Below are 25,053 nucleotides of genomic sequence, written 5' to 3'. Positions count from 1 at the left end.
CTCAGGTGTTTCTTTCACGTCCAAATGACAATGAAAAACGAAGGATAATCATTTCTTCAGTCTAACAAGGGATATATGCGAACCGTGACAGCTAGATTTTTATGAAAATTGGTACCATGACTAGTTGTAGAACGCTAATCATCATGGTGATAGTCATTCGGTGCGGAAATGCCTTGTTTACCTGCTACGTATAATACATATACGAAGTAGTGACTGGGTAAGACTGTGCTGAATTATACCCCAAAGCGTCGGAAAAAGGAAGAAAATGATAAATTTTTGCACACAACGTGAATACATACGGGAGACACGTGACCAAGAATATGGCAGTAGTGTCACACAAGCAGTGTTGTCATCCAAAAACAAAATTATATTTTTACACGGAACATATACCATTTTATGACATTAAAACAATTAGTATGGAACGTGAAAGAAAATTAGCAAATGATGGGCTATCAGTGTTGCCAAATAAGGGAGATATGAGGCTCTAAAGTTAAAACATTATGAGGTCCGTACAGAGGAACGAACAAATGTACAACAACATTACTACAGCATGCACAGCATCCAGTGACTAGCGGGCTTGATACAGGTTCACCCAAAAGGGCACACGTTCGAGTAGCCATACAAAGGAGTATGTGACATAATGCAGAAATCTGAAATGCAAGTCTTTCTGTAGCGCAGCAGTTACAACGGTGTTTGTGTGGAATCAATCTCTCGAACCGTTCCCGAGAGTTATAAAACAAACTGTCTTGGGGTTGCAATACTGCATAAAATCCTGCAAGCTTTCCAAACCACAAACGACTGTATAGACCCTGAAAAGAGTACAGTAAAGCTGTGACACGAAAGGTAACAAATCTGTGACAAGAATGTACGTCAGAGTCAATTCGCAAAAACTAATGTCTTGTGATAGGTTTCAGTCGAGAGTATAGGAAATGTTAGCATGCGAGACAACGATGAAGATAAAACACTGCACTCATTATCAGGTTACCAGTAATATACAGGTTCAAAATCTGTTAACATAATACACCAACTCATACAATAGAAGACATAGTATGACAAAATACGTACATTTCTCGCCCTAGCCTCTCACTCGATACGACTCAATCAAACTTGTTAGTCACTGGATGCAGTGTATACTGTGGTTTACTTCTGTTCTTTCTATAGTCTGGTTGTTGTATATTTGTTCGCTTCTCTGTACGGATCCCATAATTTATTAACTATAGAGCCTTATATCTCCGTTATTTGGCAACACTGATGAGCCATTTTTGCTTATTTTCTTCCATGTTTTATACCAATTGTTTTAATGTCATAAAATGATATACGTTCCATTTAAAAATTATAAGCTTCTGTTGGGATGGCAACACTGCTTGTGAGACATTACTGCTGTGTTCTTAGTCACGTGTCCCCTTCCCATATGTATCAGATAACCTGCAAATATTTTTCATTTTCTGCCTTTTCCCGGTGTTTTGGGGATATAATTCAGCACATCCTCACCCGGTCACTGCTTGGTATATGCATTACACGTAGCATGTAAACAAGGCATTTCCGCACCGAGTGACTATCACCACGATGATTAGCGATCTTCAATTAGTCATGGTACCAATTTTCATCAATAACTAGCTGTCACGGTTCGCATACGTCCCTTGTAAGAAGAATCTTTATTGTTTGGAGTGTTTTGCCCAATGAACACCATATATCGCTGACGTTATAATTAATTGCGTATGTAATGTATTTGCTTATTACATACTGCATGCAAGAAGAAAGAAAACACTGATCATACATAAATTAAAAACTCCAACCGGAAGTAGGCTCAAATCTTGCAAACGCTGCGAGATATCGAAAAAGTAATCGAAAAAAATCTCCCCTTGACGGTATCTCTTGCCGATTTTTATCAAGACGTCTTTCACTTGTATCTGTAAAGGGATATGTACAGATGTGAGGAATAACAAGGAGATTCATGCTCATATGTGAATGATGCGCTGTGTAGAGAGCGCAGGTTCAGCTAGTATAAAATATCTGGATCTTCGCAGAATCAAAATCGCATCTTCCCTAATCTGATTCCTAGCTGTGTTTGAACTCCACACTACCGTAAGTAAAAGAATATCGAATTGTACATATCAAGTATTTTCTATGATATAAGGAACATTTAGTACTGTATTTCAATTGTATTTTCTACGTAGCTTTTTTTTTCTTTTATTTTTATTTATTTATTTTTTGTAACGTTTAAGCAATTGATGATTTATACAAAACCGGTCCAGATTTTAGAGCTGGTGAAGTATCTGTGATATTTTCCAGAACAGCAACGTCATCTCAAAGTTTGCTTTGGGGCAGGGGAAGACCTTTATAACACAAGAGTTTCAAGGTTTTATTATTATTAATATACAACTGATTAATATATATATATATTTCTGAAACACACAGGTAGGGCACGTCCCCCTGTCCTCCCCAAATGACACCACTGGCCCAGAATATCAAATACAATTGCGATGGCAGTCGATGAGTCGAGAATACATTATCGCAATCGAACGTGTGTAATGTATTAAATCAGGGTTTAAGATGAGTTAGTGTCCAGTTACTATTTTTACTCTAACTGAAATGTGGTAATACCAAATTCGGCTAAAAATGTTTGACCCAAACATTTCTGTGGAAACTCTTTTCTCTGTCATTTTTCAATAAATATTTGTGAATGTAACACATACCTCATTGTAGCTTAAATAAAAGCAAGATCTCACAGCAAACCCTTATTACTACTACTCTGTGTAGTTTAGGCAATATATCATTGCAATAGCTATAATGATTCACTCTGTATACGTATTCTCAATATAAACATGCCTCTTCTCCAATTTGACTGCAGCTGTGTTTCAAACTAGACATGTATTATTTAGCATATACGGATACAAAAACAATTTATTCTGTGTTTGCTGTGGTCCAACACATTTCAATATATGACTGTCCTATATAGAAAATCCAATGTTGACTTAAAGAACAAAGAAGAAAGGAATAAAAAGACCCGGAGAACAGGTAGCTAGGACAAATCCGCTGATTGCGAAACCAAACACCGTTATAGCCTGTCTTGCGTAGTTTCACTAACCAAAAGAACAGAGCCAGATTCATCTAAATGTGATTTCTTCTATACCACTTCCCGATATTCTTAAAACCGTTCAAACTACTATTCTCGGTCAACAGGTCAGAGCTTGTAAATTGATACTAAAAATGTACTTTAAAAAAAAGGGGGGGATTCATAAAATTCCTTGTGACATAATGTTTACTCCTACAATTACTATTTTCAGAAAAAGAAAATCCACACAAGCCCTCAATACCCACTTACCTACCCAAAAAAAAAAAAGGAAAAAACATGGTCATGGCACAGAATGACTTCGTTACATCATTTTTTTTTCTTTCTTTTTTCAAGGATACATCATTCGTGTCCATACGAGACAAGCCAACTTCCACAAACAGAAATTTTACATCGCTAATTGCGACATTGAATGTCTTATGGGGGTCATAGTTACTCAGTGGTAGAGTGCTTTTCTTGTACATGTGGTCCCTGGTTCGACCCTCAGACAAGTTAGTTTGTGGTAAACCACATCATGTCCTTGCGTTTTCTCGGAGTACTTCCGTTTCCTCCAACACTCTCTCATTCCATTGATTTTTCTATCATTTATTTATTTATTAGTCTTAATCATACGTTTCCTCTAGTCTAGAGGTTATAACATGGGATGTTAAACAAAGATTTAATTTCATTTTCTGAATGCCTCACAGCTTTACAAATAGCTGCAGTCATATCAGTCATTTTATTATTATTACAGGATATCTACAAGAATCCATCACATGGCTTTGCTGGAATTTGATACAGAAGATATACGACTCCAAATCATTGCCAACCTGGAACATCATTATCTTCTGTTTGATCAAGTCTTCGTTTGACCTCACATTAGATTTCTATTCGAACGGAAATAATAATGTAAGAAGCATAATCGTCCTTCATAAAAGACAATTGACTGACGGTACAGTCTTCAATTGACAATTGACTGACGGTACAGACTGACAATTTTCTTTGGGGTTGTTCATTACTTACGTTATTTTCGACTTCAATCAAGAGGGAAAAACGATCCAACATATTAGCAATACTCAAGTATGGTTTAATCCAACTCATCTGGAGGTGAAAGTGAGGGCTGATCTTGCATGGTCGTCTCTGCATCTGCCACATGCACCGATTCAAGCTATGGTAGCCGTAGTTCGGAGCCCATACCAATAGTAGGTCCCTTCCGTTATAACCTCGGTGTTGCATGATGATACAGAACCCCAAATTACGAATTAACCACGATTATGCCACGTAGGTTAAAGAATAAGGTGATGATGAGAATGAATTAAATGGAGGAATGAAGAAAATGAGAGGAAACGGGAGATCCCTCAGAAAATTCATGCACAGTGTTTGTCCAAGAATTCAATGGGAAGGTTGGTAGTGAAACCTTATACGTTGGTCACCATTGGTTCCACTGAAAAATGACAAATTTACAGAAAATGTGTATTTCAAGGCAATAATTATAAGCGTTTCTAATTCAACACCTACTTGTTGACTAAGCACCAGTTTGTATCTTATACCCACTAATGGCTATACGGTCAACACCCAACTTTCGCGCGAGTGATCTGGGCCCGATTCCCGATGAAAGCTCAGAGTTCTGACTCCAAGTTGAACTGTATATTTTGATTTAATTGTAATTTTGCCATGCTAATTACCTATAAAACGCTACGGCAATTCGATGTTCTTTTCCCCCTTCCACTTATGGATTGAATGGGGTTTTCTTTCTTTTTTCCACTTCCCATCTTCATTTGTTCTAAAAATCCTGCAATTTTCCCCAGGAAGAAATGCCTTCGAATGTAAGGAAAATAAACACACTCATAGCTTAATACACTAATGTGGACCGGACTAATGTGAAATATGAAAGTGTCCTTTCTGTTCAACTTTTTGCTGACGCCAGGCTAAAAATAAAAACCAAAAATACTATCGCATTATATAATTTTGGAAAAATTACTTTCAATGAGCAAGCTTTATTTCCTTTGGGTTCACTGACGTTCCAAAACAAAAACGTCTGCACTGGTTTGTAAGAAATGGAGTTGATTGAGTACAGTACATGTGTTCAACATACACAAAGGTAAATTTAACATCAATAACACAGGAATAACATTGTTCCAATATGACTAAGTTCCAAGATAGCCAGATAAACGACTTACAGAAGTAATAATTTTATAATTTACGGACAAATGCAGGTTCTAAACCAATGAGGCCAAGTTGGGTTGATCTAGTGTATAGTCTCAAACAAGGAGTTACTGACAATGAATATGTGTACATTTAAGGTGGCCAGATGTATTCTGTGGTACAGACTTTCTTTGACAACGATTCAGTACTATTAGGTTTAAGTATCACAGAGAACAATGTCAGTGTAATTTTAATCGTGGTATTACAAATGTAGTGAATACATCAACTGCACAAGAAGGAAATCATAGATCATATGTAGATAGGCCTATATCAGGGTGAAGTTCCTGCCCATTTTGTTCTTCAGGTGCGTGACTTCCTTTATAAACAACTTCCCGGCCGCTGGATTGGACTGGACAACACCCGACAACTCATTGTGGGGAATAATCAAGTCACATGTCTCTCTCATTGACATGTGTCTGATACAGGACACATGAATTGCAGAAAAGTGTGGAGAACGCCTTTCGAAGCCAGGTCAACGAAGACATGAAAACGCATATATCTGTGTATACAGCACGATAAAGTACATACAGAGATACACTGGATACATAGTTCTTATATGTAAGTACGCAATTATAGTGTGTACTAAATAAACTAAAATTACACTGATACTGGTATAGGCACTTGTCAAACACCCTGTACTTTAACACTTTCCCTATCCTACTCTATCCCCTAATTTGAATATTACAGAAAAATTATGGTCAGTTCAAGTACACGCTAAAGATGGCCCAACACTGCACCAGATTAAGTTGTATTAGGTTATGACGATTCCAACCTTTTGATAATTAGCTGCGTCTGGATCAAACACAATTAATTACGCTCTCCCTTTATGAAAACATTTAACGTAGATAGATATTCAAATATATATATATATAGTCTTGAAATATGAATAAAGTCAGTAAAGTTAAATTTGCTTCCGGAGAGCACCAGGAAAGCATACCACTAGACTAGTATAAAATACTTATCTTAATACAATGTCTATATTAAGATAAGTAGACCGCCAGTGACCTCTGAAATGAAAAATAGCCCTCAAACCTAAAAAGGTTGGTCACCCTAGATAGGATACGTGTACAATTTGATCTCTCCTGGACAGTAATAGCCTTAAAAATAATACAACTCATTTTCAGAACCTTAAAAATAATAGAACTAATTTTCAGAACCAATACAACATTTGAGATGACATTCCAGTAAACAATGGCACTCATTGTTCGCCTCTATCTTGCAATCGAAAGATGCTACTCACAGAAAAACTGTTTTCAAGGAAGGTAGAGATTATTTTCTTTAACATGTTGTGTATACAGGTTAAATCTAGACTACAGAACGATAGATTTAACAGCTACCATCTTCATTTGTTCTACTGAGCAAGTAATAATATTTTTCATTTTCTAATAAATTGTTTCTTAGAAATGTAGATTGTGCTCAACGCCATTGATCTCCGTGTATTACACAACACCCTTGGAAACAAACTTTCATTACCATCTCAGTAAACTTTCACAGCTGTCTGTCTTGTGTAAGTTCGTTCATTCTTTACTTATATGGCAAATAATACAGCATCTATAATATGAATGCTCCACGCCAGAGTGCCAATAGTACATATCACAACGAATTGATACTTTTCAGATAGATGGTCACAGCAATAACACAGGCCGCATGGTGTACTGACAGTAACAAGAAAAAGGTTAGACAACAAATAAAAACAGAGGTAATAACAGAAATGGCAAGAAACTTGTGCTTTTAGTCCAAGCAGAACCGGTATCTTATCGTCCCGACTGACATCAAAGAAATTAAAAGTGAAAACACATAACAGTACGTACAAAACGTTAAGTTCTATAATAGTTGTACATCATACATGCGAAAGTTCAACGTTAAATTGAAGGGACGAACACGTGCTAACAATTTCATGGCTACATGGTTGCTAGCATTCGCGCCTTCAACGTGACAGACGTGGGTTTGGTTCTTGGTGATGGCTCAGGTGGTCAGGACCACATGCTAAGCTGTAATTCCACGTCACATACAGTAAGCAATGTATAGCTTAAGCGCTGAAAAGGGACAGTAAATCCAAAATAATAATCCAACACTGACGGTTTTCGAAATAAAGTTTTCATGAAAAAAAAAAAAATCAGAATCAGGAAGAAAAAAAAAAAACGAATGGAGGCCACATAAGGCAGAATCCATTATATATACACACATGTCGGTAAATATACTGCAGAGTTTAGCCGAGCAGAACATAATATCGCAAGGAGTAACATGTGTGGAATGCATAGAAGTCCAGTTAGATTGTCTGTTTTCCCTTTTCAGTACCGAGGATATATGAGACTCAGACCAATATGGTGAAATCCAAACCACCAAAAACAGCTCAAATTTCAATGTTTTCCTAAACAGAATCGAACCCGGGACACCATGTCGCAGAGACTAGACTAGCGAGAAGGTCTAGTTATATGGCATCTGGGAAACAAACGTTTTGGTAGGCAAAAGAGCGGATAATGAAGTAGAGTAAGTGGTGAGCAGTGTACAAATCAATATCTTTCACACGGACAGAGAAATCTATTTGACAAGAACACGGTAATTATACATACATACATACATACATATTATATATATATATATATATATATATATATATATATATATATACATACATATTATATATATATATATATATATATATATATATATATATATATATATATATATATAGGGTTAGCATAAACTATTTACAGCGATACAAAACACTTTATAATTTAGAAGTATAGGAGAAAATTGTGATACATAAAAACGATGTGCCACTGGTCTCACAGCGCTTGAAAAGTTCTTGCAGTTCTTGCAGTGTTATTTGTTGGTAATGGGGATACATAAACTGCCCTTCACGTCCCTACAGAAAAACGGCATAAGATTTGTAGGGGAGTACAAGTCATAAAATTTCGCATTAACGCTACGTTGTACCTTGCCTTCACACGTCTGCCATCTAGTGTGTGAACGCGCACCACCTAAATTTAAGACTGTGAGAATGCGTATCTTTTCATGTATACGTATCTTTGTATGTCTCATACTTCTAAATATACAATACTTTTATAACCCGATGAATAATTTATGCTAACCCTGTATTTCTTGCACTATATAGTACATCCACACGTACACCTCCCTCCTTATATACTTTTATTCACTATCATGAGGGATAAGCTTGCTCGCTGCTATCCGGTTAGTACGAGTCTTTGGTGTGGCAAATCCAATTTCGATTCCCGGTGGAAGCTCATGATTTGGATCCCTTGTTATGCTGTAGGGTCATGTCATATACAGCTTCACTGCTGAAAGGGGTGTCAAAGTCTAATGTAATACGAAGGGAGATGTTCAATCCGCAAAGCGATTCCCCTTTCATTCCTCTACATAATTTGCACATTGGTGGTGGATTACAAAATTATGATTAGAACGACAGAATAGAGCTTGGCTTCTGTTTTTACAGTCATAAAGTTTCGGATTCTTTTAGTACGTAGTTGGTATTTCTTAATTTTATTATGAAAAGAAACGAACGGAGATTACCAATTCGCGTGCACAGAAAAGTGTGAAAAATGATACACGGCCTCACTTGTACAGAGCAAAAGCATTTCAAAAACTGTAAATACCTAACGGAGTGAAGACAACCAACACGGTTCAGTTGTTCCCGTGATATCACTAACTCCAACCAGTGTCAGATCTGGTCAGTTCATAGATGGGTGACCGTTGGATCGAATTAGTTGGCGTCGGCAATGCGGAGTTCACCCAACATAGTGATCCAATTAGGGAGCTACTTAAAAGAGACGGTGAGCTCCAGTTAAGAACACTAACAACAACGGCGATGGGGTAGTGACGTACTGAGTACACAATCCCCAAGTTTACATCAGCAGTCGATCGCTCACCTCTGGTGAGAGGGCTTCCTGATTACTCCTTGTCAGCAAGTTTGAGGTATCATAGTGTTCGTGAGTTTTCTCATGGTTTTCCCCCATGTACTTCAACATTATTATTCCACCAAAACCTTCATGTCATTCACTCATTAACCACCAGCCTCCTTGAGCCTAAAGGACAGAGTGGGACGTTAAGGTTTCAATTCGATACTGCATTTGCCTTTTTAGGTTTACTGCATAGAGTTTAGTTCTAGTTTGAGTGAATAAGACACTACTTCACTTATGGATGGATAAAGCATTAGTACTTCCGGTATCAGCTGTTTCTGGTAAGTTCCAAAGAAATGTGATGATATGTTTTATGTTGTCCTATATAAACAATATAACTGAAGCACGAAAGTGATTTTTACATAAATTTCTGAAACAGAAGCTTTACAGAATTACTACAGAAAAAAAAAAAAAACAATAGCGGCTTATGCTTTCTAACAGCCACCACATAGTTAGGTATCACAATGCAGCCATGTAGTCTCACACTTTCGTTGCCACATAAGTGACGAAATTTCTTAAGTTATCTATTCCGTTATTATCTCTCTCTCTCTCTCTCTTTTTTTTTTTTAACGCCCGAAACATTTTCTAGCACATATGAAAAACATGAAATATTTTTCAATTATACGTCACATGTTATGCCGTGTAGGCTAAAGGATGAAAGATACGGAGGAAGGGGAGGAAACCGGACAACTAAAAAAACTTCGTATAATTGTTTATCAATCACAGAGCCCACTTAATGGGAACTGGGATCGAACCAGGGACTCCTCACCAGAGGTGAATGCTCTTTCACTTGGCCACCACCCCCTCCATTCCATAGGTCTATGGAATTTTCAAAATTACACGAAGTCTTTCAGCTCTACGTCCCACAGATATGCTATGTAGGTTAAAGGAAACTATTAATGAAAATGAAGAAAATAATGGAATGAAAGAAGCAGAAGCACCCCATGAAACCCACACACGTGGCGTTTATTACCACAAAGCCTAGTAAGTTCTTAAGTCAACAAGCATAGGCTGAGTTGCTAGTATCAAGACAGGGGGAGAGTGCACTACAAGATTGAAGTGAAGGGATTTCGAAATTTAGTTCGTAGGCTCCCAACGCTCATGTAATTCACTATTCACATGCATGCACATCCAATACACCTGTCCGCAATTACAGACTATGTTGTTACAACCAAGAAAGGGGAAATAGGAGCCAAAAACAGCTAGCTATTAATCCCTCTTCTCCATTAGTGTTACAACGAAGTATTTCATTTTGATGTGAGACAGACGGAATTGATATTACCATACCATGTTATATTTTCTGTCAAACTGGTTCTAGTACCGGATCGATTCCAAGGTAAAGACCAGTCTCTTCTAGGGTAAATAATAGTCGCACAAACAGAAGTAGTTAAATTACATGCGGAAGTGCATTAACTGTTAATCATAGTAGTTTCAACCTCCGGTTTTAAGATTTCAGTTTTCTTCCCTATGTTTATATAGGTAGATGCATATTATAAATGAACGCCTACAATAAATTTACATTACATAACATAAATGGATAACTGGATTAACAAACCTTGACAAATTCACCTGCTACACACCTAATATTGATTGTAATTTTCAATATTATATATATATATATATATATATATATATATATATATATATATATATATATATATATATATTCCAAGAGCAAATACGCACTGAATTCAATTCGTAACTTTCGAATTTTCACATGCAATGACACAAAAATCCTTTCAAACAATCCTTTTCAACGGATATGATAATCCGTTATTGATAAATTTTTAAGAGATTTCACCAGTCATTCGATGATAATGTCAGATCGATTCCTCTGAAGTAGCCTTACTTATTGACGTAACTGCTTATATTGAACCACAACAATTTTATGCGTTACCTTAACAAACGACTATATTATGCAAATACATGCATTATGTTCATGAACGAAAAGTTTTCCCAAGACTATTGCTGGGAAAGCAATAAAAAGTAGCATCCCTCCTATCATAAAATTAGAAACGTTGCTCCTACGTTTACCAATATAAACTTCATACAAAAATACTTTAAAGAGATGCGCAAACTTTCTCCTTTTCCATTCTGGCTTGTCTCAAGTCCTTGCGGAAACCCAGAGCTCTTCCTCTACTTTCCATTTCAAAAACCACAATTTGTTACCTACGTAAAACCAAGTTATCGCCATTCCTACTTTCTCCCGTAACAATCTTCCACTCTAGCACACAGTACAACATTACAACTATTCACAAGTAGGTTTATTTTGAGAGCTATAGCTTGTAAACTACCTGAACAACAAGCAAATATCCTAATACTTTCTATCTTACACAGGGTGTTTGTATTAGTTAACTTCACATACGATTTCTTCGGTACTAAGAAAATTATAGTAAAACACTAGCTTCTATTTTACCAAGAACCTTCATTTATAAAACAAGCCAGTAAAATTAACTTGCAACAACAAAATCCAGTATATGGTATTAACTTCGTTACAAGTCTTTCGAAAGATAACCATACGAGATCAAAGAAATATTTTCCTTATCTTCAAACCAGGGCCAAATAATTGTTTTCATCTAGGGGACAATAATTGTTCTAATAGAGGAATCTGAAGTTTAACACCCACGAAATGAGAAACAAGGTTTTCTCGTCTCGCCTCGATTCTCGGAGAGCTTTCCTCGTCTCGTTTTGTGAATGTATATACCAACAAAATTTATGCCCTGATTTTTCTTAACTTCATCAAGCAATTATCAGAATCGTTCGCGTCACGAGAAGTCCACAAAGGGTATAATATAAAAATATATGAACCATATTATTAGGGGTGTATTTGCGTAATGACTAATAAATCTCGAAACGTTCACGTGATCTTCATTGTGTTCGTATGATCACTACATTTTTTTGTTTGTTTTTATACTGTAAACCACGTAATATTAAAACCGTGTTTAAAATAGAAATGAGTGAACCAGCGTTGCCCACAAGACTCGAGGAATTTCTCGCACTATCTCGAAAACGCCAAGTTCCAAGTTTCTCGTCTCGTCTCAAATTTGAAAATGAAATTAAATCTTTCAGTTTAACGTCCCACGATTATGTCTGTCAGGCTAAGGGAGACTAAATGATGGATGAGAATGTGGGAGGAAACGGGAGTACCCTGAGAAAACTCATACACATGATCGTCTAAATCTGAAAATGTGTTTCATGACTTGAGGACAACACTAACCCGTAGTTACTGATGTAAGGCGGCGACAACTCAGAAGTCGAGCGCTTGCTTGCTCCTGATAGGCATATATGAACTGCGTGATTTATACCTTTGTAGTTGTTGAATTCTTTAAAGAATCTAGGTTTTATTACATCCTAATATTGCGTAATTACGTAAGAAGGGAATAAAAAATCGGAAATATTTTTTTTTCGAACTGCAGTGAGAAATACTGACGTTGTTTTAATTTATAAGGATACTATAAGGGTGAGGAGTGTAAAAGATATCATTTTTTCCATTAACAGCGAGTATGGTAGTATATATGAACTCAATATACTGTATGTAGACCGAAAATGAAATCTGTGTTAAGTGCCAAAAATGGAAAAGTCCCGTTTAATGTCAAAATATGGGCTATGTGCCTAACACTGCCCAGTGAAAAACGGGCTATCTAGTATTCACTATGGTAGTAGTTCAAATAATCGGAAAAAAATGTCCCACTAGTTCTAAAGTAAAATCTGGGCTTTTTACTCAACATTTTCAATTTGGCACGGATTTTATAGTCAGTCTACATAGGATGTTTGTTCTTTCAGCAGCAGGCGTTATAGATAAAAATTAAGTATTCGTACCCTTTAAATTTCTGTGATGGGAGAGTCATTTCAACTCCTTTCGAAATTTTGAATGTGAACAATCTATCACGAAACCTTGTTAAACTGGCCCGATTCCCCGAACATAATGTGGCTGTCAATTCTTTAATAATCCAAGATATTACTAGCATTGAATTACAGGAGGATGACGGATCTAAACTCTTTACTGGGGAACAAAGAGAAATGAAAATGATCAGGGACACTGTAAGTAAAAGATATGATGTTATATCAGCATAATAAAATACGGGATTATATATACACATGCATCTCATGTGAAGCTGAGTCACCTACTTATTAAATGATTGCAATTCATAAAGACAAAACCCATTAAACCTCCGAGTACTTAGAACTCGATGGCGCTCTGTGACCAAGTAATGCATAATTGAAACAGCAGTCACGCATCGCCTTCTCTCAAGCTGATCCGTTATGCACGTCTGTATCAGTTGCGTCCTCTGAACAAGTTTCTACGTCTCACACAGACCGTATAGATACCGCACGATCACAAATATTACTCGAGTTTCGCAATGGACTAAGAAAGAAGGGAACGCCAATCGTATCCACTTTCACTTCGTTAAGATGGAACGGCAAGCCAGCAACTTTTAGACCCACATTCATATTTATTTACTTTGCCCATAAAAATATTTCACTTTATGATACTTACATTAATAAATTTTACTTTGTTCATAGCAAAAAAAAAAAAAAAAAAAAAAGATTAATTAAGAAGAAAATTGCACAAATGATGTAAATTGATCAGGTGATATTTAATAAAACAAATTTGAAAAGACCCATTATGTAGAGTCCTATTCAAAGAAATCCAGACATAATAAGGTGACGACACACTTATAGTCTTTCATTTACAAACTTTCAAATACAATCTGAACGAAACAAAGAAATATTTGTACATAAGTACATTTACTCTCAATATAAATTATTAGACTCAATTTTCTTCTAGGGACAACGAGAAAATACTCAGTTTAATCTCCTGTAAGTCAAAGAATGATTTTTAAAAAGGGTGAATGATCCACTGGATCGAAAAAGGGGCTTCTAACACCAGAGGTGAGCTGAACAGCCACTTCGACATCGTACATCTCCCCCTCTCGGAAAAAAATAGTAACATTTTGTTAAATATTATTCTAATAAATTCATAGAAACTGACAGTAACCGACAATGAAGCCCTAGTTTTTATTGCTTACAGGAGGCTTTCAACAATAATAATGAAGAACACAGATATAATAATTTCAATGTCATGGAAACTGGTTCCGTAGCAGAGATTCGAATCTGTCGGGAGTTTTATTCTACAATATAATGGAAACAACTGTTATTAATATATACACACCAAATCTCAAACTCTCTCAAAACAAAAATCAAAACCCAACAGAGAATTATATGTCCTCACAATTCGTCTCTTGTTGCTCTCTGTTTTGAACCACTTCCCTTCTCACGTACCCGAAGTTTTATGCAGTCTCCTCCATTTCGAGGAGGAAGGGGAGGCCATACTCATCACCTACATGCTACACCTGTATCTTCAAAAAATTTGAAGTGGAACTCTAGAACTTTGGAGGGAAAAAATTCCCCCTGAACATGACTGAATAAAACACTAGCTTTGTATTTATGTTGCTGCTGTTGTGTTTCATATGCTTGTACGATCGTTCACAAACTACAAAATATGAAATATCACTTTAAGGTATAATTCTGTAATGAAACAAAATGAAGCAGTTCTTCACTGTGCTCTCCACTGTATGGAATAGCGTTTTTCAAAAATAACACCGCATCGTACTTTTAGAAATTAGTCATCTAGTACAGTATTTACAAAATACAATTAAATAATCAACCGTTACCAGGTCTCTTGTTATAAATCCAGCAATCTATGTGCCGATATCAATTATGCACACTGAAATTTCTGCATAAAGTGTGCATAATCTTGGTGGAAAATAAAACTATTAGTTCATGATAGCACAGGCTAATTTCAAAATTGTGCAGTGCACTTGTAGTGTGAAATATGAAAAATAGAACTCTGAATATATGAATAACACATTCAACACTACTAAATTTCAGCTACTAAATGCAAGAGCTGTCGAAAGACAAAATATCGCACTCTCCTATTGACAGTGTAACTTCAAACTAGAAATTTTCATAAACGTCACTATACAAATATTATGCATATTACTTATTGTTTCATAGATTAAAAAAAAAAAAATGTTGTAAACAACTGATGGACCTTGGGTGACCTACGTCACGTGACATCTACTAAAATAGAGAGAAAGAAACAGAGCTCAATAGAAGTGGAAAAACTGGTGGAATGAACCCAGGGGCTATATACCAAAATTGGCGGGTGCGGTGGCGGTCAAGCAACTCTTTAATACACGTGAGAAGGCAACTGGTTGACTTTATGAAAGGAACTCTTCACGTGTTGCTAGTTTTCACGTGTAAATTTCATCATGCACTTGTATACAACAAAAGCAATTTGGAAATATAGGCCTATATAATTTTCTGCTCAATTATACCCCAAATACTGAAACAAAGACCGATACAATACAGGGTGGCCCAAAAGTAGGAATACAGCATTGCACTGATCAGCTCTGCACTGCATTTTATATTATTTTTTATTGTTACCCATTAGGTAGATTTAGTTTCTGTATTGTTTGTTCTTAATGCATTTTTACTTACATCTTATGCTCGGAAGAGCCGAAGCAAGTAAACTGATAAACTAGAATGTTATACTTGATCAATGCTGGGGAGTATACCTACATTTGGGAAACCCTGTATAAAAACACTCCAATTTATCATATTTACTTTTTTCAAAAGCACGTACTCTCGTGTGAAGAGGCTCTTCAACCAAAGGAAATACGAATGATAAATGCATATGAATTATGCTGAAAATCTTGGGAAAGGAACTGAAGAACCCCTGAGAAAAGCCAAAAATGATATCCACAAAGAATTAACATTTTACATCAACAGCAAGTGCTGTACCACTGCAAGTGGCTAACCCGCATATTTTCTGTATGCGTGAAGGGGATGCTTGCTTCGTATGCAAATTCGAGGATCCCACTTTATGAAATTTGGAACAGTGGATTATCTTTCATGCAGCCTCGATAGCGGCACGATCTGTTAAACTTCAATCAACCAATCAATGACCCCAGAGGATCAAACTTCGAACTCGTGAGTTAAGAAAGATGGGCCATCTTCATGGTAAAATGGCTTGGATAGGAAGATCCGGGTTCAATCCTTGGCGGAGCTCACATGGTTCGGATTCCACATTTAACAGTGGGTTCATATCTCGTAAGATTTGGTGCTGATAAGGGACTCTTAAAAATTAACACAAGCACGCTGGTGTTACTGAATTCCACCCTGTGAATTTCCACTGGTATCTAATAGAAGGTTTCGAAACTTATAAACCTTCAAACTATGGGGATCTCCAAGAACTCGGGCACTTAACGTTGAAAGAATCCAAAAACCCTTCTCTAAATGCTCTACTACATCTTCAACCTGCAATGGTTTTGTCTTTAATACAAAATTTTGCGACCCCCGATTTCTTTATTGTCACAATCACTCCCCTGACATATGTATCATTTTGACTTACCCTATGCATTATTTATTTTACATTCTATTACAGGCCTTGCCATTTTCAGCTAAATGGAGTTTTAATGCACTTATTTGGGCAAAATCAACCATTCTGATGATTAATGATTAATTTCTTCAAAAGATGATAATATGGGCATCCCTTCATAACTTAAAACTATCACCAAAACAAGCAATGTACGTACGTACGTACGTAATACACGTGTCTTCGCTTCTTTTTTTTCCTCTCCTCATATCGCACGCACAGATTTGTTTTTATCACAATGTTTGTAAACAAAGTGTGACGTGCCACTCATTGCCAGAATGCGCCTACAAGATTCGTTTAAAACCTTTTCGTAACATGTTAACATACACAAAATTACCTTGTACAGCAGCCAGCAAAAATGGGTTATCAAATCTTCGGAAGGCGTAAGCCTGTTTTTGTAGTTCGTTGTAACTTTAATAATAAGTAAACACTGGCTTCTTTAAATTGCAGAAATACACATAAGAATTGAGTTCTTCATTAGTAGCTTTGAAGAATTAAAAAGTACTTGAATACCCACTTTTGCTAGCAATTGTACAGGTGGTACAGCTGTATCCGCTATCAAGTTCAACCTGTCTGATATACAGTGCGCGCTTTCTATTGTTTACTACTAAATGTAGCATAGCTATTGCAAACTGTAACTTGGGTCTCAATTATTAACTGGAAATACATCTATACGGATAGATAGTTCGTAATATAGCTACTTTAAATACTTTCAAAATAAATAAAAAAAAATGATTTCTACTTACGTGTAGAAGTGTTGTTGCATCTAAATCCACTTAACTACGTTCCTTTATGATAGCACAATGCTAAACAAACAAACCCTCAAGGAAAACAGCTGTCGACCCAACACCCAGCTGTATTACTAAATGAATACAGCGCAAGCCCAGCAAAACAAAACTTTTATGAGGAACACAAACCGCGCGATAACACGAAGTACTCAACACAACACTCCCTGCTTCTTCGCTTCGCTCTCTGTCTCCAGCGACAAACTGAACTGCCCTCTCTTCAACCTTCGATAGCTAGTTGCTTGCTTGTGACGCACACCGCGTGCTAATGATCTCGCCCGCGGCGGTCAGCCAACCATCGCCCGCTCCGCTGTCTCTCATTGGTCGCTCACCTACTCCTCACTCAGTCACTCAGATTCAGACCGTTGCACTTGCTGTTCTTCACAAGAGATCTCTTTGTAGTCTTCATCAATTAAAAGAAGCAACAAAAACAACAGAAAGAAACAAGATGAAACCCGAGAGGTCCGATGAACCCAGCTGTACCTTCACTCTCTCCTTCGCCACATGCACCTGCACACAAACTAAACAAAGATTTACAATTACCCATAACGATTTTTTAATTTTTTTAAATTTACTATCTATAATGAATTCGATTCATTAATGAAATTATATGTTATCCATTTGAGAAGCCTGAAACTAAAATGAAATGTCAAGCCAAATTAAATTCAAGACATTCTAATCGCTGCATTAAGCACAGAGTAACATTTTCCAAATAGCTTCTATTCCTATGGCTCTCCGACAGTGTGTTTAAGCAAATGTTCAATGCATGATTATTGCAACTGCTTCTTTAATTTATATTTCTAATAATTATCTTACACTGTAGACCTAGTACGTTTTTGATGGATTACAACTCTAGGCACTTTTCTGAAAGCAACGAATTTGTCAGCACACAACACTAATCTGATATAATCGTCCAAAATTTATGCGGAGTTATAAGATACAAAAAGTTGTTTCAGCATAAAGTTATTCTTGTATGGAGGTTCGTTATACAGTCAAATTTAAGAACTTAAAAATTGAACTGAAACGCCATGTATAGAACTTAAATCAGATTACAGATTATTATAAATAGTAACTGTTACGAGCAACTTTCGACAAACACTGAAAATGCGTTCACACACACACAAAAATAGCATTCATTAACCTTATTAGGAATATCCTCCACCACCTCTTAGCGAGGCACAAGTCAGCTAGTTACCAAACTTCCCAGATAGCCCTCTACCACATCAGCCTAAAATGACTGGACAAGAATCCAATGTATAGTGCTGTAGTCCTAAAATTTTCAAAAGGTATATGCTGTTTTGTGATAATATATGATTGTTGTAAGAGATTTGAAATGAAATGAAATCTTTGAGTTTTACGTCCCACGGTTATGCCGGTTAGGCTAAAGGAGACGGTGATTATGAGAAATGAATGAAATGGTGGAATGAAGAAAGTGCGAGGAAACGGGAGAACCCCGAGAAAACCCACGCATATGGTGTTTGTCCATCACAAAGTTCACCTGGCGGAAGCAGGGTTGTAAGAGGCTTGAAGCATTTTAATGAACAAATGTAAGTCGTATGTATTAATTAATTCAATTAAAATATAAAGAATACATTACTATTTTATAGTCTAAAAGCTTCATTTCATGCTATTTCCTTGATAACACTCCTTACTTAAATCACACTATGACATATATTTGAACACGTGTTAAGAATATGAAAAAAAGGTGATATAGTCACTTTATCATTGGACTCATGAGCCGATTAAATAAATAAATATAAACGAAACAAAAGCAGAAGGTACACTCTAATGACTATGCAGAGGGTATGCGGCGTGTACCGTCGTGTACCCTCGCCTACAGCCCTGAGTATTACATAAGGCAGCTGTGCTTTTTGCTCACTAAGGCTAAACTACGCGAACTGCAAGAGGATAGGCGAGTATATATTCACAATGCTTTATTAATATCGTCACAGCATTGTATCAGACATTTCCTAGGTCCTCTGTATCCAGTCTAGATGTGCATTTGTCTACCGTTTTTTTTTTTTTTTTTTTTTTTTTTTGCAACATATCTCATGATAATACACGTCACTTCTGTCATCTTTCTAAATCATCTAATTTGATTCCTTTTATACATTTTACAGTGCTTCGTTGTGTACTCTGAACACGATGAAAGTGTGATTTTGTTGGTGTTCCATCTCCAATCCATATGTGAAAATATAGAATACATTCACTAGACTCTTTCCTGCATCATTTAAATGATTAAGCACATGGTGTACCTTTATATATAGTACTGTTTAAAAAATATCATCACTCGAGGAATTTCGAACTTATGCAATTGAATATTTCATCATCTGCATTTCAGTAAATTTACTTAGTTCTTCAGATTCAAATATTACTGGATTCGAATGTCTATTTACTGGTATTTTTATGAAGAAAAAAAACTTCTAAGGTTTCAATACAATTCCGTACTAAAACAGACATCACTTCACTTTCACAACATTCATTATCAACCCTAATCATATGTTCATGTGATGGATGGTTCGCTGGGTTACAAAAAAAGTCGCTGTGGAAAACAGAAAACAAGTCCTTACTATACTATAGAATTGTTATGTTGAAAGGCAGAGCTGAGAGCAATTGTAATTGTTTATGAAATGAAAATTTAAACTTGCTCCTCAGCCATTAGTCTAAATAAAGATTTCTTTGGACTTTTCACATTCGTCATGATCTAATGTCATCTTCAAAAACAAAAACAAACAAAAAAAAATGAAATTATGTTGCTAATAATATGAATAACTGCTTTTTAAAGTTAATTATTTCTATTGTTTATAAAGATTACACGAAAAAAAATATGGATCTTATTTTTCAGATTTCAATCCAGTTTACAAGACATCTCTTGAATTGCATAACCAGCTAAACACGTGCTTTCCATACAACACTACTCGCCCAATACACATGAGCGAGTCATCATTACATAACCATCTTCAAGAAATTTCACACACTTCTGCAAACCACCAAAGGTATAAACAAATGTGCGCTAAAGAAAGAAAAACACTGTGTCGATAACCTACGACACACTAACACAGATAAAGACTAACATTTGAATAACCCGATTTTAACGAATCGCAGACTCCATGTTTTTTTTAATACAAAAGCGCTTCTTACACTATCATTAGCAACGAGCATTTACAAAAAACTTACACGATAAGTTAAGAAGCAATTAGATCAATATTACATGCTAATTTTGTTTGCTTTAATTCTAAATCCTACCACGGATGATCCTTGGCGACTAATCACGTTATCTGGAGTCCCATTAGGAATTGAACCCTGAACTACTCACTTCAAATGCGAGAATGCTATCCAGTTTACAACTGCGAACTCTAAGAATGCATATATAATATATACTTGTAAAACTATAATACCATGTTCTAAACGCAAATTTTGGTATATTCTCCTACTACCACCACGCAATACGCACTAGGAATTCACTTAATAATGATTCAGAGTAGCATAAACAGGCCAGATGCAATTGTCTAAAATAAAAAGTAATATGAACACCTCCAACTAACAATAACGAAGTCCACTGTTTTCTCCTTTCAAAAAGCAATTTGAAGTGATTCCTGAACATCTTGACATGCTCTTACTTCTGTCCAATTATGCAATCTTACCAAGAAAACCAAGCCTTATATTTAACAAAATATCTTTATTAGTTTAAGTTGTACAGTCAGCGACAAACGTTCTTTTCGTTTGGTAAAATTTAGTTTGGAAATAATTGTGGTACGTTTGGAACGTACAACTGTACTCAAACTGTTCTTCCATTCAGAAGTTATTTACGAAACTAATTTCATTAAACGGAAAGAACTTTTGTCGCTGACTCTACAATTCATTTCAGCATTATTTTCGAAGTATTTTATACAATAGAAACAGTGCCAAGCGTTAATTCAAGTCAGACTGGAAAGACGGTTGTTCAGTGGCAGAGCGCTCTCCTCTGATACGAAGGGCTCCTGGTTCGATCCTCGATAAACGTGTTTCTGCTAGACAACACCGTGCACCTGAGTTTTCTCTGAATTCTTCCGTTCTCTCTCTCATTCGACCGCCTATTTCATGATTATTCAATTTCGCTAATCACCCGTCTCCTTCAGTTAAAGGGCATAAGCTTGGAGCGTAAAACTAGGCATTCTAGATTTATAATTGCACGGGTTGATATTCCAGAATCATTATTATAAACTTTTCAAACAAGAACAGTGAAAAAAAAAGTACTCCTTCAAATGAAATGTTACAACTATCACGCCGGTTCGATCACCACATGAACCTAAATAGCATCTGACTGTAGCATTAACCGTCATCTACTTGCCCAAACTTCAGAATTTAAAACTTCATTATATTCAGTGAGAGGAAGGTTGTAGAGCGCTTACCTCTGGTACCTGAAGCCCCTGGTTCGATCTCTGGCCAAGTAAATTTGTGGTAGATAACACTGTGTCCATGAGTTTTCTCGGAGTACTCCGGTTTCCTCTCACTTTCTCATCCCACCAATTCTTCCATCATTCACTTGTTATAATCATCATCTCCCTTAGCCTAAAGGACATAAACGTTGGACGTTAAACTGAAATATTTCATTTTCCATTATATGCGATTGTTTGATTCAGTGATTTACAGGGCCAAGGTGGCTCAGTGATAGATCCCCCACCTCTGACGTATGGGGTCCCTGGTTCAATCCCAGCTCATGTCAAGTTTGCTTTGTGGTGGACAAACACCGTGTGAGTGGGTTTTCTCGGGGTTTTCCCGTTCCTTTCCAATTTCATTCTAACACAAATATGATCCATCTCATACTCCCTTAGCCTCGCCGGACAAGCTTCCGGACAGGCGCTTCAACTTACATTGTTATAACAATCAATATACAAGGGATGGACAAAAAATCTAAAAACACTTCATACAGGACACGTAAGTTTGGCCCCCACTGTACAACACGTGTTGCGGTTGCCGATCGTTTTTTTTTTTTTTTTTTTTTTTTATGTGTCATGTGGACCTTTTTCTTCCGTCAGCAGTAACCACAAACTTCAAACTGCAAACTTAGTAGCTGATGGAGGATACAAACCTGAGCAAGTATTTAATGCAGACGAAACTGCACTGTTTTGGAAGAGAATGCCAAACAAAACATTCATTTCTAAAAGCGAAAAGTCTGCTCCTGGATTTAAGGCAGCAAAGGATAGAGTTACACTGCTGCTATGTTCTAATGCATCTGGAGATTGTTTCATTAAACCACTGATGCTTTACAGATCGGGCTTTAGAAAATCAAAACAAGGACAACCTGCTAGTGTTTTGGCGTGCTGATGAGAAAGCGTGGGTTACAAGCGCTATTTTTTGTGACTGGTTCCGGAATTGTTATTAAAAAAAAAAAAAAAAAAAAAAAAAAAAAAAAAAAACAGAATTTAGACTTTAAAGCAGTTCTAGTTTTGGACAATGCACCAGGTCATCTTCGTGAACTTGAAACTATGCATCCAAATATAAAAGTGACAGTTTTACCTCCCAACCGACGGCTTTGCTTCAACCTATGGACCAAGGAATAATCCAGGCCTTTAAGCTCTATTACATTAGACGAACCTTTAAAATCGTATTGGATAATATGGAATGTAATCCTGATATGAATGTTATGGAATGCTGGAAGAAATTTGACATAGCAAAATGCATCGTAAACATAAAGAGAATCATTGGAAGAACTGAAGCCACACACATTGAAGTCATGCTGTTAAAAACTGTGGTCTGCTCTGACTGCGGAAAATGACGAAGAATGATTGCAAATTCAAACTGACTACAAACATACCCGAAATTGCGATTGGAGTAGGACGAGATGGGTTCGAACAGATAGAATCAAGTGACATTTAGGAATTGCTTGAATCGCAAGAGGAAGATTTGACTGAAACCGACTTGGAGGAAATGTTAAATTCACAGCCCATTGAAGAAGAGGCTTCAACAAGCACTTGAAATGTGACATTTAATTTGAAAAATCTTAGTGAAGGTTTAAGAATGGCAAATGAGCTTTGTGATTTCTTTATGAAAATTGGTCCTTCAATGGAACAAAGTCTTATTTTTCAGAGGCAAATTGCTAATGGGACTGCTGAATATCAGTCTGAATTAAAGAGCTTTTAAAAACTGCCAAGCGAGAAAAAAATACAAAATTCTTCAAACCATTCCCTAAGCCTGAAGATAATAATTAATCAATATGGTCAAAAACTTCAATTACAGTAAATTGATTTTTTATATATGTATTTGTTTTTTTTATTTTGTCACCTAGGAACGTATCCCCTATAATCCCATATAAATTACCATTCCGTATTCACGGTTTCTGTATTCGCGGCATATTTATGGAACATATACTCCGCGAATAAAGAGCTTTTACTGTATATAAAAGATTCATTGATTTCCAATCTAGGAACAGACGCACGAAAAAACAAGAGGTGTGAATGGTACCAATGGGTATGATGGGCGTACTGGCTAAAAAAGGAAATTGTTCAATAATTCCTATCTGAAATTGAACCCGTGATCACATGCACCACAGGAATGTATGGTACTACACTAGCAGCAGGGGGAAGGAGAGAACCGACGAATTTAAAAGCGCTAATAAAGAGAATTCAAACGCTTTAATAGAATTAAATGTATGAGTAACTCGGGAGAAGACAATGGTAAGTCACATTTTCTAACTTTTGGGTAAACTAGAAAATGAAGTTCAACATTCCCATGCAATACAATGTATCGTAATGTAATAACACATACCAAACAAGCTTCCTTTGCCATCTGCATACACATTCCCGAAATTAAGTAAACTAGCTACATACTGCTCTATGGTTCAAACCCAATAAATTCCATCTAATAACTTCACCGGAAGTAGTGCTTATCTTTGTTTTCTACCGAGCCGCTCATATATGTATTATACCACCATTTTTCCGAGCTCTTTTACACTTTATTTTTATTTATTAATTTATGCTATGTATATATGTATATCCAAATATCCAACAAATATCAAAATCGTCCTGATCTATCAATGGGAATGATTTTCTAAACCGATTCAAATATCCAATTCGAGATATACAACCTGTGGCACTAAGGTGTATAGTTGGTTGTATATATATTTAGGTGTTTATTAACTCACCATCTCCGTGTCGCTACATTGCAACAAGAAAGAATCTTTCACTTGTTGACGAATGTTGCTGGAATAGCGAAGTAATATATGCCTGCTCGCATTAAAATGGAAAAGTTTTCCCCCCTTTCAATAAAATTACATTTTTTTCTTGGATAGCTTAGCTGAAGAGTACTGTTATAAGAAATTTAAGTATAGTAACTAATGAACAGATTTTTTTCTTTAAGAGTGTAAATTAATTTTTACTTTGTCAATTTTCCATTCAACTTTGACTATACCAAGTTTAAATATGGACTGATTGATATATATGCCTATCATATTACACAGGAAAAGATTACAATATGAGTTTTTTTTAATCATAAATCACGTCCCATAGGTGTAATGATATTATTCCAGAAAGTTTAGTCTTAATATTTGACTTATCATCTTGAAGTGCTATTTCCTTATAGTTAATGATTCATTATTTTAAATGAGCTCACTTGTGGCTAAGTGGTTAGCGTACGCGCCTTTGGCGTGGGAGACCCGGGTTCAATTCCCGT

General features: G+C 36.2%; 1 protein-coding gene across 2 annotated transcripts in view; it reads right to left on the bottom strand.

Moving 5' to 3' along the window:
- Ypel (Yippee-like) overlaps positions 1-25,053 on the bottom strand; it is a 346,511-nt gene that overhangs the window by 183,046 nt on the left and 138,412 nt on the right. Inside the window, exon 1 of one of the 2 annotated variants that reach the window (XM_081771539.1) lies at positions 17,365-17,650. The exons of the other annotated variant lie outside the window; for it this stretch is intronic. The gene's annotated coding sequence lies outside the window, so the exon portion shown is untranslated. Of the gene's footprint in view, positions 1-17,364; positions 17,651-25,053 lie in introns of those variants that run through there. 2 annotated transcript variants of the gene reach the window in all.

Source organism: Thermobia domestica, chromosome 9, assembly GCF_964235325.1.
Source record: "Thermobia domestica chromosome 9, izTheDome1.hap1.1, whole genome shotgun sequence".
Lineage (NCBI taxonomy): Eukaryota > Metazoa > Arthropoda > Insecta > Zygentoma > Lepismatidae > Thermobia > Thermobia domestica.
The sequence above is the reverse complement of the archived record's forward strand: the minus strand, read 5'-3'. Positions and strand labels throughout refer to the sequence as shown.